Source organism: Ptiloglossa arizonensis, chromosome 9, assembly GCF_051014685.1.
Source record: "Ptiloglossa arizonensis isolate GNS036 chromosome 9, iyPtiAriz1_principal, whole genome shotgun sequence".
Taxonomy (NCBI): domain Eukaryota; kingdom Metazoa; phylum Arthropoda; class Insecta; order Hymenoptera; family Colletidae; genus Ptiloglossa; species Ptiloglossa arizonensis.
In genome coordinates this window covers 20,584,983-20,590,982 of record NC_135056.1, presented here as the reverse complement: position 1 = coordinate 20,590,982, position 6,000 = coordinate 20,584,983, and the positions used below count along the sequence as shown (strand labels likewise).

Genomic DNA, 6,000 nt, shown 5'->3' with positions numbered 1-6,000 from the left:
GAGAGAGAGGGAAAGAGCAACGAGGCGTCCTAATCATCAACGAGTAGCGATCGCGAAACGATTTTCCCGACCGACCATCGATAACGGGTCCGAACGGGCCGAATTCGAAACGCGCCTCGTCGTTCAATTTCACCGCATAGACCAACGACTGCGCAAAAGAACGCGAGAATCGCGGCGATTCCGGCGTAGCTAACGGAACGCGTAATCGTCGGATCGTTGCGGATTCGTTCGGTTTCTCGTACGCGTACGGACCGAAGAGGAGCGAAACGACTGAAAATCGAAGAAATTTGCTCGCAATCGCGAGGCGATTCGCGCACCGTGGGGGACGTTGCGCGACAACGCGACCGTAGCGAAATTTCGTGCCGGAGCGTTTCGGTCGGCTTCCACGGCGCGGCGCTGCGGTCGCGACTTTCGAGACTCCGGGTAGTCGCGAGCGCGAGTTCAGGCCGTTAAGACGTGGTCGTTGTCGTTGCTCGTTCGTGGTATACCACACGTCAAACACGCGCCTCGGCGCGAAAACGAGAAGGGGTGTCGATCGTCGTCGCTCGTGCCGTACAGTGTTATTCTACCGCGGGAGTGCAAGTGCGACCGTACCAACCGACGTAATCACAGTGTCATCGAACTTGATCGATCGTGAGGAGACACTCGGAGCGGGAGAGCAGCGAAAGAAGCGCAAGTCGCGCGTTCCTACCGATCCCCGGGACGAATATTACGCCGAACGTCGTTTTCCTCGTCGAGTGGTGAGTACTCTCTCTCTCTTTCTCTCTCCGTCTCGGCCCTTCCCTCTCTCTCTCGTTCTCTCTCGTTCCGTCTCGTTCCGTCTCGTTCCGTCTCGTTCCGTCTCGTTCTCTCCCTCTCTCCGTGTCTCTCTCTTTCTCTCGCTCTCTTTCTCCTGGGAACGATTCGCGTCGTTCGATCGTACGGCTCGTAAACACGACGAGGCGTCGATGGCACCGGATTCGATCGACGCATCGTTTCCTTCTTTCGTAAATAGCGCACCGACTAGAGTCGATAACGTAGAAGTCTCTCGGCGTTCCGAAGCGTTCGTCGCTCTCGCTTCTCTCGCCGCGTATCAATTTTTCCTCCGGGACGAAAATTTTTTTCTCATCGCCCGTACTTCGTCGGGAGTTTTCCTCTCTCGCCGGTGTATCGTAAATATTTCTCCTCCGTGCGCGGAGCAAACTCGGAGAGAGCGTGGTCGTCGAATCGATTCGGAGCACGCCGAACGTTCGCGAGCGGTTCGTCGTAGCTCGAACCTAGCTGGTTTCGTCGTCGCATCGTCGTTGCGATTCCGTTCGATTCCCGGTGGTCGTGGAACGCGGCGTCGAACGGACCGGAGCGTCGACGAAGCAAATAGTGGTCGCATAATTAAAAACCGGTGCCGTAGTTGGCAGCGATCGATGCGTCGCGATTCACTTTCGATCGTCGAACGGTGTTTTTGCGGGAGATGGTCGATCGGAACGGTCGAACGGGGTCGAAACGAAGGTAAAAATAACGATTATACGTTGGCGGTGCGCGTTCGACGACGAGGTGATCGAGGACGTCGCGGAAACGAGACTACGATCGGAGAACGATATCGAACGACGATCGACTTTGTATATTTGAATCGAAAAAATGATCGCGCGAGACGGAACGACGGAAATCGATAGCCCGCGATGGTATTCGAGAAACGCTCGCGCACGCTCGAACGTTTTTCGAGGAACGGTGGAATTCTCGGTCCGTTTCGAACGCGTCATCTTTTTCGGCCAAGGGTACCTCGTTGGTAAACAAATGACTGGTCCCGCGAGCGCGTAACTCGACCGGCGCACGTTTTTCTAGAAACACGCCGACGAAAATATGCAGTCGGCGTCGATACGTTCTCGCATTCGTCGTTCGTAGTTTCGTTCGCGCGTGGACCAGAGAAGAAGCTTCGTTCCAGTTTCTCGTCGCGAGTCATCCGGCGCAGTTAACCCCTTTATTGCGATTTATTTTAAAGCAAACACGCTCCGCTCGGGCCGCGAGGTTTTATCGCGAGTCTGCTCGAGTTTCGTTTTCGGGGGGAAGAAACCGTTCTCTAGTGGGAGAACTAAAGGGTTTCGACGTCGCGACGCGGACACGTCGGTTCCGCTCGAGAGATCGGCCAAAATTTTGCCTCGAGAGAAAGGTGTTTCGAAGATCGTTACGGTTTACGATACAGTTACGGGATAAAAAGTCTAAGAACGAGCACGGTCGCGGACACGGTGATATTTACGAGGAAGGTCGAGGCAACGAAGTAAAATAAAACGATGTAAAATTCGATAGATCCGCGTTCGTCCCGCGATTATCGATCGCTCGGTTCGCGTACTTTCCGAGCGATTTTTCGCCGTAAGTTGGCACGTGTGTAACGTTTTCCCCGGTCGTGTCGGACAACAGGTTTTCGCGCACGTAAGTGTTTACCTTACTTACGTAACGTCGTCGAAGGCTGATCGCGGTGCTACGCTCCAACCGAGAGACACGTTCTTCTTTTTTCCACGCCCTTCCGATAAACGAAGCGAAGTTTCTACATTTTTCGAACTCGAAGGAATCTCTCGTCGCGAGTACCGATCGAAAAATTCTCGAACGGACGAATGAATCGTTTCGTATTCTCCGATACGCGCGTACGAACGAGACTCGGTGATTCGGTAGGGGTATCGAGGTCCAAAGGAAGGAGTCGATACCTCGGCTGACGTTCGTTCGATGGAGGAAAATTTAATTCGCGGCAACTTTCTTCGTTTACATTTTCGCGCGTAGAAGCGACGATAAACGCGTGCTTCCATCTCGGGAGGACTTTTATTCGAAGTCGAAGTCTGGCGTTCCATATAGGTGCGCTCCGAGTTGCAGTAGTTTATCGGTAAAAATTGATTTCGAGCGCGCTTCGATATCGCTGGAAAACAATCCCGGTGGACAGCGTAGGAAAATCACGACGAACGTTCGTCGAGATTTCGCGTTCCTCGATATCCGTTAATCGTAATCGCGGTAGCGAGAGATTAGGATTGTCGCCGAGGCGGAACGATCCAATTTCTGAGACGTAGATCGAAGAAACGCGCGACGTACGCGCGATAACGGATAGGCTATCGAAGTAAGGGCGCCGGATAATCGAGCGGTGTTCAAGGTGGGCGCGAACAAGAGCGATACGCGAGATTGTTTTCGAAGCTTGGTATTTTCTCTCGCGTCAACGGTCGTGAAACGAAAAGGAGAGAGAGAGAGGGCTCGTCGAGGTCTCTCGTCCCGTTTAAACCGGTGAAGAACGCAATTACGCTCGAACCTCGAACGGGCGCGCGTGTTCGAGTAGATAACGTCGAAACGAGAACGACGACCCTCCAAAAAAACGAGTAACATTTATCGCGGGTAAGCGCGAACGTTCACGCGCGTACGATTCGTACCGCTAGAAGCGCGAACAAGTTGTGCGTCGGGGATCGACCCGCGATGCGTACCGCGTTGTTCGAAACGATTAGGGGGTTCCGCGAACGTGGAAACGGAGAAGGAAGGAAAACGACGAAAGTCGAAAGAACCGCGTTGCGTTCGCCGAAGACTCGTCGGCTCGATCGAACCGACGGAAAGAAAATTGGCGAACGTTCCACTTTCCTCGTCGAGAATCCGTTTTACGCCGACGGGGTTGCACCGAACGGTGCAATTCCGAGGGTAAATTTTGATCCGGATAACCGTTGTTGGTACCAGGCACCGGTTTCTCCACCGGTCCACCGTAACCCGAACTTTCCGCTATTTTATTCGATTCGCTCCGCGACGAGTCTCCTCGCTGTTTACTCGTATATTCTCTTCCCTCGCCCGTTGTATTCTTTGTTCTTTCGCAGCGCTCTTATTACGTTAGGTTATTGCGTTACCCGCGATTCGTTTATTCACCGAACGAGCACTTCCACTTTCTCCCCCCGGCACGGTATTATTTCTTTTCCCCTTTAACGCGCGCGATCTCTCTCGACGCGAGGCGTCGTAACGGGGGAACGATCGAACGACCGGCGACCTTCGATCCACGGGCCACTCGACGAGTAGGCGAAATTATATTCGGCGTCGAACCATAGTAGGAATCTTCGCGTTGGATTTCCATCGTTGGTCGTCCATTAACGGAAGAAAAGGCATCTCCGTCTCGGTGGGTAAAACGCTCTCCGCGGAAGTTCGTCGACTCTGGCTCGGTAAATTCGAGTCATGCGCGCGCGCTGTCGTGTCGTGTCTATTTAGAATTTCAGCGAGATCCACGCGGTTGAATTCCGGCACGAGCGGTCGTATTTCACGAGCGGGAAGGTAGGGACGGGGGGGGGACGTGTACGGGCATCGAGAGGGTTTCCGCGGGCGCGATCTCGTTAGTATCTCGATGAAATACACACAGGTGCGAGGCAAACGCTACGCGTGTTTTCGCCTGCGTCGGAACAGATAAGAGACGTCTCTGTCTCTCGGTCTCGCTCGTTTCCTCGTTCTCCGGCCCGATGTGTTTACGTTTCCACGACGTAGGTCGCGTTCACCGTAGTAAACCGGCGAACTCGCGAGTCGAAGATGACGAAACCTCGTGGCTGCACCCGAACGCGCACCGTAGCCTCGACGTTCCATCGCGACGTCGATCCATCCCCGAGTAGACGACGCCCCGCGCGCGATGCAAAATCCGAGAGACTTTGGATTCTTGAACGCGCGACAACGATATGAAAATTATTTAACACCGAAAACGACCACGAGGCAGCCGTCCTCGCGGCCGATTCTCGTCCCTCTGCGCGTTTAACGCGGCTGCTGAACGAAGATTCCGACGAAACGAAACGTATCGGCGAGGAGTTACGTAAGCTCGGAGATTCGATCGGTCGCGTTTCAAAGAGCGTTCGATTCCGAACGATCGATCGACCCGACGAAAAAGAAACGAGGGACGATCGGTTTCTGCGAAAATTCAACGTTCCTTTTTCCTCGTTGGTCGGTTTTTCTCGGTCGGTTGGATCGACGAACGCTCGCGTAGTTCTCACCGGTCGAGAACGAAGAAAGACGAGACGCGTTTCGCGTTTCGTTTTTTTCCTCGCGCGCTCGTCGCTGTCGCGAGAGAACGCGGCTCGCGCAATCGCCTCGCGGAATTACGGTTTCTTCTTTTTCTTTTTTTTTTTCCTTCTTTCTTTTTTTTCGACCAAGGACGTACGCCCCTCCCCGCAATTTGTCGCGTGCTCCGACGCAAATGGAACAATGGGACGCAATTTAGATAAACGTCTCCTCGTCTGGTTGCTCGCTATCTACCGGGACGCGGACGCGCGATCGTTTCCATTTCCGCGCCTCGGTAACGCTCGTAAGCTTTTCCGGAAGCTTTCGACGAAGCAACAATTTCCTCGCGTCCGCTCCAGCCTCGACGGGTCAGACGTCGAAATCGTTTCGATTTCCTCCGAGAAGCGGGACGGGGCGCGGAGACCGTGCAATATTTTACGACCCGGTGTCGACTCGGAATTGGACGACCCAATTTGGGGAATGGCTCGAGCCGTCCTGCCGATCGAAATACGTGCATCGAGGGTTGCATCGCTCGCGAGAGATTGCGCGCGGACCTCCACTTTCTCGACTTTGTCGCGTCCACCGGTTTCGATTCCGCCAGCCGAGAGATTCGTTAGCAAAAGCACAGTCTTACTTTTATCGCGTTATCGTGATCGATTCCGAATCTCACGACACGTGCGGAGCGTTGCTCTTGATTCCTTTCGCGACTCGAAGAAACGAGTAAATTTCGCAAAATACACCGAGAAGGTGTTTGGTAGAGATTGCGCGCAAAGTATCAAGCTCTCCACTCGAGTATACTCGAGCCGGTAACAATGTTATTCTAGATGCTCGAGTCGAAGAAAATTCCAGGTACCCGAGCTCGTTGCGTTTTTTCGCTCTTTGAGTTTTACGCTCGGAAACGTTGAAAAGTAAGTCGCGCGGTCGATTCGACGTCGAAGGGGATTAATTCGGTCGGCGAGCTCGGTTCTCCGATAAACGCGAATGAAATTTCGCGAAAGGTCGGTAGGTGTCGGGGAGGGCTGGATCGGGTCCCTCGAT

General features: G+C 53.8%; 1 protein-coding gene across 9 annotated transcripts in view; it reads left to right on the top strand.

The window, feature by feature from the left end:
* The first annotated feature begins 440 nt into the window (after positions 1–440).
* The window catches only part of Prosap (SH3 and multiple ankyrin repeat domains prosap), a 127,693-nt gene continuing 122,133 nt past the window's right edge, over positions 441–6,000 (top strand). For all 9 annotated transcript variants that reach the window (XM_076320552.1, XM_076320557.1, XM_076320555.1 and 6 more), the window contains exon 1: positions 441–740. The gene's annotated coding sequence lies outside the window, so the exon portion shown is untranslated. The remainder of the gene's footprint in view (positions 741–6,000) is intronic.